We start from the raw sequence: 9321 nt of genomic DNA on the forward strand, positions 1-9321 counted from the left end.
TGGCTATTACTTACAAATTAAATATAATTATTACACATGCAGCAGTCATATAATTAGTCAAAATGGTCCATGAAAAATGAATCATTCAAATCTTCTCAATGAATGATACTAGGTTATTTGTATAGTGGAAGAATAAGCTAGTAGATTGGGGGAAAAAAAGCCCTGCTTCAGGGAGCAGTTAGCAAACATTTATTAACTTGTTACTTATGTGCTAGAAACTGTAAGTGTTAGTGATACAAGTAGTAGTTTAGAGATATCTTTCAGTTTCTATTCTGTTGCTAAGAAGTATTGTGACAAGTATCTTTTCCTCCTTCAGACTCAATTTTCCTCTCTCTATTATGGAGATAGGGGAGATGATAAGATGATCTTTAGGATTCATCAATTTCAATGCTAATTTTCTATAACAGAGTCCCATATACTAAGGACAGCCAACTTTGGATTTTGATACTACACATTTTGGCTCATTTTCTCAAGTGTTAAAATACATAAAAAAATCTCAGATGATCAAATTTCAGTAATTTAAATTCATATATGATTATATATATATATATGTATATATATACATATATGTAGATGGATGAACAAACAATTCTCCCTCTGTCTCTCCTTCTCTCTGTTTCTTTGTCTCTGATTTTGTCTCTTCTCTGTTTCTCCCTCCCATTTAATCTTCCCCTTTACCCCAATGCCCAATGCCTTGGCATTTAAAAATAGTTGAGCATGAAAGGGAATGATGTGAATTTAAATTAACTAAAGGAAAGGATTAGCAGCTCCCTAAAAATCTGGGAATCACATAACTCTTTGTAAATTATTCTTATTGTATTTACAATACTAATATCAGTATATTGTAATAAAGGCAAATGTGCCAGGTACTATGCTCAGAGCTTTACATATTATTTGATCCTCAAACTAATTTTGGGATATAAATGCTATTTGTATCTCCATTTCATTGTTGAAATAACTGAGACAGAAAGGGGTTAAAGATCACATAACTAGAAAGTATCTGAGGTTAGATCTGAACATAGATTTTTCTATAGCCAAGTCTAACAGTCAATCTACTGGGTTACATAGCTACAAGAGTATCAGGGTTACAACCACTTGTTAGAATGTCATTATTGTTGCTGATTTTTTTTTTATTTTGTTGAATTGAAGTCAGTAATCTGTAGAGGATTATTGGCATGTCCTTCTGACTTGGAAAAGGAAATGAACCAAGAAGGCAGGTTATTCAGCCTCTAGTCCTATCATTTTTTTAAATGTCTGCACTGATAGAAAGAAAAATGCTAAAGCATGAATGGAGTGAACTGAAAGTAATGAATGCCAGGAGTGCTTATGGTTTGACTATTTTATGCATTGGAAAGGGCAAATGTCTTTAATTTGATTTTTAAAAGGTGATGGAGAAGAGGATGGAAACTGCTCATTGCAAATGATTTTGGTTTGTGGAGACATTCTAAAACAAATTATGAAAATGATGCCTTATATACATAAGAAAGTAACAAATGTTGAACACTCAGTTCCTTGATCTTTGACACTTAAGTCTCACTAGGTAATCCCAGAAGGGTTCTGTAGAATCATTCACAATTAATTGTGAAGCTAAGAGAATTAGAAAAAAAGATAGTAGCATATGCAATCTATGATTAGAATGATCCTGAGCATTTTATTAAATAATTATGCTACTCAGATTTTATATTTAGAAAGAGTTGAAAGCAAAACAAATTTCAAAAAATGGTAATCTATCTATGGAAGAGTAGAGATATACATCAGGACAAGGATTGTCTAAATTTATGACATCCAATTACTACAGCAGTGAAGAGGTCTGTCAGCTATCAATAGGGTTGGTAAGAAAATACCTTGTTTATAAAGAATGAAGAAAGCACCTTAAAGACTTGTTAAGACTGGCAAAAGCAGCTTCCTCTTTGCTCCTCCTCCTCTGCCCCCCCACCCCAGCCCAGCCGGGCTGTCCTCCCATGGGACAGGGGGAGGAGGCCTGCCGGCTGGACGGGCAATGATGCCAAAATTCCACATGGCCCCAAACTGCACGAGAAAGAGCAAGCAGTAGGACCTGGCCTTCTTCAGGTTCTCCAGGGACCCAGCCCTATGTCAAAAATGGGTGGAGAATTGTAGAAGAGCTGACTTAGAAGATAAAACACCTGATCAACTCAACAAGAATTATGGACTTTATGCCAACACTTTGAGACATCTATGATCTGTAAAAGTAGGCTTTGTAGAACAGTTTCTGTAGAAAATGCTGTACCAACAATTTTTGATCTTACAAGTCATCTGAACAATCCACATAGTAGGCATAGAAAATGAATAAAGGAATTGAGTGAAGATGAAATCAAGTCACTGAAGGAGCAAAAATCTGATGAAACTTCTGAACAGGAACAAAGCAATCAAAAAAAAAATAATAGTAATAGTGTTCAAAATGCAGTTGCAGGAGGAGAAGAGGATGAAGAAGTTTTACCTTTAAAACTAGAAGAAAAGGAAAACAAAGATTACCTTAAGTCTTTGAAATTTTGATCCTTATGGGTAAGCAAAATACACCCTTAGATGGCCATGAAATTGATGAAATCCCAGAAGGCATATTTATGCCATCTAACTTCCAAGCTCTTCTTGAGTGTAGAATTAATGCTGGTGATGAGGTTTTGTGGAAACACATTGAGACAATAGCATTCAACATGTTTTGCTCTAAAACCCAGCAAAGACAAATGCTGGAGATCTGTGAGAGCTGTATCCGGGAAGAGAAACTCAGGGAAGTTTAGGATTCTCACTTCTTTTCCATTGTTACTGATGATGTAGTGGACATAGCTGGAGAGGAGCACTTACCAGTATAAGTCAGGTTTGTAGACAACTCACATAACTTGAGAGAAAAATTTATAGGTTTTCTTCCTTATGTAGCTGATGTTTAAATTTTGACTGTAAAGTTTCACACCACTATAACTGAAAATTGGGTCCTGAATATGTTGTACTGTCAGGACCAGGCCTATATTGTCTCTAGTGGATTTTTTTGAAGATAAAAGTTGTGGCCATGAGACTTTTGAAGAAATAGCCCCAAGCTGTCTGCACCCTCTGCTCCTCCTGTGTCTTAAACACATGGTTGGCAAAATGCATTCCTATGGTAGGAGTGTCTGTTGCTTTGGAAATAAATGAAGAAGTTTGTTCTTTTTTTTCATCAGTCACAGCAGTTGCTGGTGGAACTTGATAGTGTTATCTCTGTTCTCTTTCAGAATAGTGAAGAGAAGGGTAATGAGCTAAAGGAGATTTGCCATTCACAATGGACAGGCAGACATGATGCCTTTAAAATTTTAGTGGACCTTTTACAAGCACTTGTTTTATGTTTAGATACTATAAATAGCAACACAACTGTTAGATGGGATAATATTATTGCTGGCCAATCATTTGTACTTGGTAGTGAATTAGTAGATTTTGATTTCATTGTTAGTGTTGTGGTTTGTAAAAACACTCTCTTTTACAAGAGCCTTTAGGAAGTATCTCCAAGGTCAGAGCTCTGATGTCTATTTTGCAGCCATCAGTTTAACAGCAGTGTTACATTCTTTAAATGAAGTGATGGAGAATATTGAATTTTATCATGAATTTTGGTTTGAGGAAGCTACAAATATGGCCACTAAGCTAGATATAGAAATTAAACTCCTTGGAAAATTTCACAGGTCTCAGCAAGCTAACCTAGAAGCTGAAGTGACATCTGAAAGCTAGTACAAAAAGGTTCTTAATGTACCTACTGTGGAACACATCATTCAGGAGCTGAAGGATATCTTCTTGGAGCAACACTTCAAAGAACTGAAATGTTTGTCTCTAGTGCCTTCTGTCATGGGTCAACTGAAATTTAATACATTGGAGGAACACCATACTGACAGTACAGGAGTGACCTTCCTAATCTAGACACTTTCTGCATAACTCCACTGTTGGAGAATCAAATGAAAGCATAGAGGAAAAGACATAAAGCTTCCAGCAACAATTTGTGAAGTCCTGCATCTACCAGATATCAATTTTTTTTCCCTAATGTTTATGCATTACTTAAAGTCCTCTGCATGGTGATTGAAAATGAGAGAGTTGAAAATGGTTGAAATCATCTTATGGCATACCTGAGAGACACCCTGATAGCTCACTGCTCAAGTAACTTGGCTTTGCTTAACATAAAATTGATATAAAACATGACCTAGATTTAATGGCGGACACTTACCTCAAACTCTAGACAAGTAAATTGGACCTTCAAGAAGTTCTTCCCACAAGTAATTCAGAGATAACTGAAAATACATAAGGAATTTGAACAAGATAGGTTTTTTTCCCTGAATTTACATATTGAGGATTGGGATAGAATCCCTGGGATATTGATTGGCCACTTACTCTTTGAAGATAAGTTTCCTTTTTGTTCTCCATTTGGATATGTTAGCCAAGATAATCTGTACGTTAAACAATTAAATGAATTGAAATTGTTTGAAAATTGATCTTCCAAAATGTAGAAATGCTATCTTTCATTTCTTTGTAATTTATACTGGTAGCTACTGTGCTGGAGATATTTTAGTTAACTTCATTTTGGACTTATAATGTGTGATTACCAGGGAATCCAACTATCAAATTTTGAGTTTCTTAGTTATTGTCAAAAAATAAGTATTGGGAGAAGTGGGGAAAAAATTTTCATGAAAATGAAGCTCACTAATGACCACTGAATCCCATTCGCATTTTTTTAAAGTTTTAACATTGAAAGGAAAAACATATTGGAGAAGAGTTTACCAAAACTATGGCCTCATGCACATTTCCATGTCAACACTGACTTCATCAAATTATTATCAATGAATGAGTTCACATAAAATTTTAGTAATAGAGCCAATGCTGTTCCTCATAAATGAATGATTGTTGTGAGTTACATTCCTCTGTAGGGGCTCCACAGTAACTATTTCATGAACTTTTTCAGAGATTTACATCAAATATTATGTTCTGTTATCTTGAACCCAATCTTACAAACATAAAAAAAAACTGATCTTGTTTGTGTTTTATTCTACCTTTTTCCATGGCTCATCTTGACTTGTAAACCTAACCTGGAGAACTTACAAATTAGACTTTTGTGGTTTCTACTAGTAATGAAGAAAATATTATTGTTATTTTTGGTGAGGAAAAACAATTTTGTATAATTTATTTCATTCTAAATAAAATGTGTATTTTCTGTAAAAGAAGATTGACAAAAGCATCTTCAATGTCCTGCCTGAAGGAATGAACTTGGTTCTAATTCTTTCTGATTATAGTTCAATATGATTTTGGATCTTAAGCATACTCTTTACTAGGCCATGATCTTTAATACAGATACTTCTTTTTTTTTGGGGGGGGGGGCTAGGTAATGGAGTTAAGTGACTTCCCCAAGGTCTCACAGCTAGGTACTTATTAAGTGTCTGAAGATAGATTTGTACTCAGGTCCTCCTGACTCCAGGGCTAGTGCTCTATCCACCCCACTACCTAGCTGCTCTGGGATTATTCTTCTTGAAAATGCATTCTTGTTTATGGTGATTTGAAGACCTACACCACTCTCAATGCACCTCTTGTTTTTTTGGAAAAGTTTTCTTGGTACTTACTTTTCTGCAATTTACATTCAATTTCTTCTAAACCTGTTCTTTGAAAAATGCATAAATGGTACCTCCCCCCTTTATGTTCTGATAATGTTAGTTTAAAAACGAAAACAAAAACATCAACAATCCTTAATCTTTAACTATTCTACTCTTCTTGGATATTCTTTTCAGAATTCTCTGGTATTGTCCATTTCTCAAAGGATATGATCTACTCTTTTCCAATGCTTTGTGACAAACATATTCCATATTTGTATTTGAAGGCTTGTGAGGGAAAACTTGTAGAAGAAAGAAAGCAAAAAGCAGCAGCAGCAGCAATAACAAACTAGAAAGCAGAGCCTGATAAAAACAAGCATTCCTATAATCACTACGTTTAGTCAAGGACTATTTTAATATTTATTTAAATTAGTGATTGATTTGGAGATAATTTATGTGTCCTTTTTAATGCTATTAAGAAGACCTCATGATAAAGCCAAATGACATGGCTTAACAGAGCAGAGTCATATAAGTAATTAAGGAAATGTGTTACCCTACTGATAAATGTCTCAAGCAAGCAGTGGTGGCCTCCCTTGGCACCAAGCACACAGTTCTGTTTTACTTAATTTTGCTTAGGGCTTCCACTTTGCAGAGAAAATGTCCTTTTAAACATTCTTGTCACGACTAAGGCATTTTCACAGTTTGAAAAAAATTCATGGTAATAGGAAATAGAATAGTATCTCAAAAGAAATTTCACTTCCCATGCATCTAGAGACTTGACATGTGAGCATTTGAGAAATGTTAATTGATTGTGATGAACACTTTGGAGGAAAGATCAACACTTCTTTCAAAAAAAGGAACAATTAGAAAATAATTTGGGAAATTCTGAAGACCAAGAAAGGTATTGTCAGGGGATGATGGCCCACACACAAGTGACAATCTATGTGAGCATTCATCTTTGAGGGTTTGATCAATATTCTGTTGTTGAGGGAAATACTATCCCAGTTAAAATAAATACTATTCATGAAGTAAATCACCTAGTCTCCCATGAGAAAATATCATATCTTAGGAGAAGGAATAAATGACTTCATTAATCAATCAATTAGAAAGCATTCATTAAGCACCAACTATGTGCCAGATATAGAAAGAATGAAATAATATTTCCTAAGAAGATTAGTTATTAGAAAAATTCTCAGAAAACCTTAAAGTAAATAGCTATTACTAATATTGTCATTATTTATTATTATTATTGTTCATCTTAGATTATACCTAACATGGCATCTCAGTCCCAGACATTCCTATCAGGAATCATAGACAAGGTGCAAAATAAATAATTACCTATTTCTGAAGTACCTGTTTTAGTGAGAACTTTAAAATGTCTTAAATGCCCAAAGAAATGCTTATCTTGTTGGGCAGTCTCAAGCAATAGAGTAGCCAATTTTTTTTAGAAAGACAGATTTCTCTGTTTTTTTTCAAATCACAGCATATGATTACCCACCTATAGCAAATAAACAAAATGATATTTACTTATTTTTACATTTATTCAGAGTCCATTCATAAGGCAGGAACTCCAGTAAATACTATGGATATATAACCAAGGTAAAAACAAGTTCCTAGCTCTTAATTAAGAAGTTCACATTCTAAAGGGGAGGCATTCAAATAGCTATGTATATTCAAAATACCTACAGTGTAAATGGAAGGATATCTCAGATGAAAGATACTGGCAGTGAGACAGGGGATGAAGGGGGAAAGGGAGGTATCAACAAAAGTCCTCTTTCAAGAAAATATTTTGACTGGTTCTTATGTGCAGCCAAGAAAGTGAAGAAGCATTGAAAGTGTAAAAGGTTGCGAGGAGCTTTCCATGCCAAACTGACAACTTCAATTTTGGTCCTAGGCATAATAAGGAACCACTGGACTTTTGTGAGTAGGGTCTAATACAGTCAGATCTTAATAAAATCTAGCATTTATATAACTATTTGACATTTGCAAAATGCTTTACAACTTTATTACAAAATCACACTAGGAGAAAATTTACTATTAATATTCTTATTAATATTCTCATTTACATGAGGAAATTGAAGCTGAAAGAAGTTTAAGTGTTTGAGATTCAATCTGAGCTCAAGTTTTCCTGTCTAATAATCCACTCTCACTATATATATATATATATATATACATATATATATATATGTATATATATATATATATATATATACTCTGTATTTTAGCTTCTTGGAGACCATCACTGGGAGAAAATTATTTTGGTAGGTCAGATAGGGGAAAAGACATGAGTCAGAGAAAGATATAAAACAGTTATTGCAATCATTCATATGCAAGTCTAATGTAATCTGTGAAGTCACATGAACCTCCACCAAATTATCAGGTGTGAGAGTTGAGATAATAGGGAGTCACTGTAACTTAATGGGTTGGAAAGTATTGACATGGTCAGACCTGAACTTTGAGAAGATCATAGAGAGTGAAGTGGAGGATAGATTGTAGTGGAGATATCCTTGAGGCATGGAGAAAAATGAGTAGAATATTTTGATACTAAGGCATGAGGTGATGAGGCCCTACCCTAGTGTGGGAGATGTCAGTGGAAAGAAAGAGAGATAAGTTATAGATACTGTAAAGATAGAACTGGTAAGGCTGGACAGCCAATTGGATATATGGAGTAAGTACAATACAAGGAAAAAAAGGAGCCAAATCTAGAGTTTTAGAGGAACACTCATGTAGAGGGCATTATCTATATAAAAAAAATTTTGAGAAAAAAGATAAGATAAGTAGAATAATGAGGAGAGAATAATTCCATGAAGTTAAATGAACAAGCAATTTTGAAGCACATATGATGTATAAAACAAAGTACTATGAATCAGTAGAAAAAAAGAAAGTTCAAAAAGAAAGGACTCTTGCTGTCAAGGATCTCACAGGATGATGAAGGCAAAAAGTTAACAACTTTATGCAACAATATAAGTGCAGATTGGACTTAAATTAGACAGCAAGGTTTTAACTAACATTAAATGGGATGAAGAAAAATTTCTGAAAAAATTGTGACTTCAAAGAAACCAAGAAGATAGAAAAAGGGGAAAAGTTCCAGGAACTGAGACATGCAGAATTATTTGAGAACAGTAAAGAGACTGATATCACTTTATTATGTGGAAGAGAATATAGAGTAATTAGAGTAATGAGGTAGGAAAAGACTATTTTATGTTCAAAATAATACTTTATATTTGATACTGTTTACAACTGGGAGAGAGAAATTAAATGAAAGTATGGTAATATGTTAGAAATGTGCTTTAGAAAGAGTATTGACTAGAATGGATAGAGAAGAGGCAGGGAGACCAATTAAGAGGTTATTTAAATAATATGGGAATGAGGTGATGACAGCCTAGATGAGTGTGGAGCCCTGCTGGAGGAAAGGACAAGATATATAAAGAAGGTCAATATTACAGAACTTGACAACTGATTGTATGAGAGGATACAAGAGTGAGAATTGACAGTTTCTAGCCTGAATGATTTGAGGATTGTTTAAATACTCACAATAAGTTCTCAATTCTCCTTTTCTGGAGAACATTTTGGAACTGAGACCAAAAGGATACAAAACTGTGCATACCCTTTCAACTAGAAATACTGCCATTAGGTCTGTAACTAAGAGAGATTAATGAAAATGAACAAAAAGAATCTATATGTACAAAATTATTTATAGTAACTTTTTATGGTGTCAAAGAATTAGAAATTTACTGTATGCTGATTAATGAGAGATGGCTAAAGTTGTGGGTAT

The 9321-nt window shown here is 34.2% G+C and overlaps 1 pseudogene; it reads left to right on the plus strand.

The window, feature by feature from the left end:
* The first annotated feature begins 2002 nt into the window (after nt 1-2002).
* Nucleotides 2003-4273, plus strand: LOC141502825 (52 kDa repressor of the inhibitor of the protein kinase pseudogene; annotated as a pseudogene).
* The last annotated feature ends 5048 nt before the right edge of the window (nt 4274-9321 follow it).

This window comes from Macrotis lagotis, chromosome X, assembly GCF_037893015.1.
Source record: "Macrotis lagotis isolate mMagLag1 chromosome X, bilby.v1.9.chrom.fasta, whole genome shotgun sequence".
In the NCBI taxonomy this organism is placed as follows: Eukaryota; Metazoa; Chordata; class Mammalia; order Peramelemorphia; family Peramelidae; genus Macrotis; species Macrotis lagotis.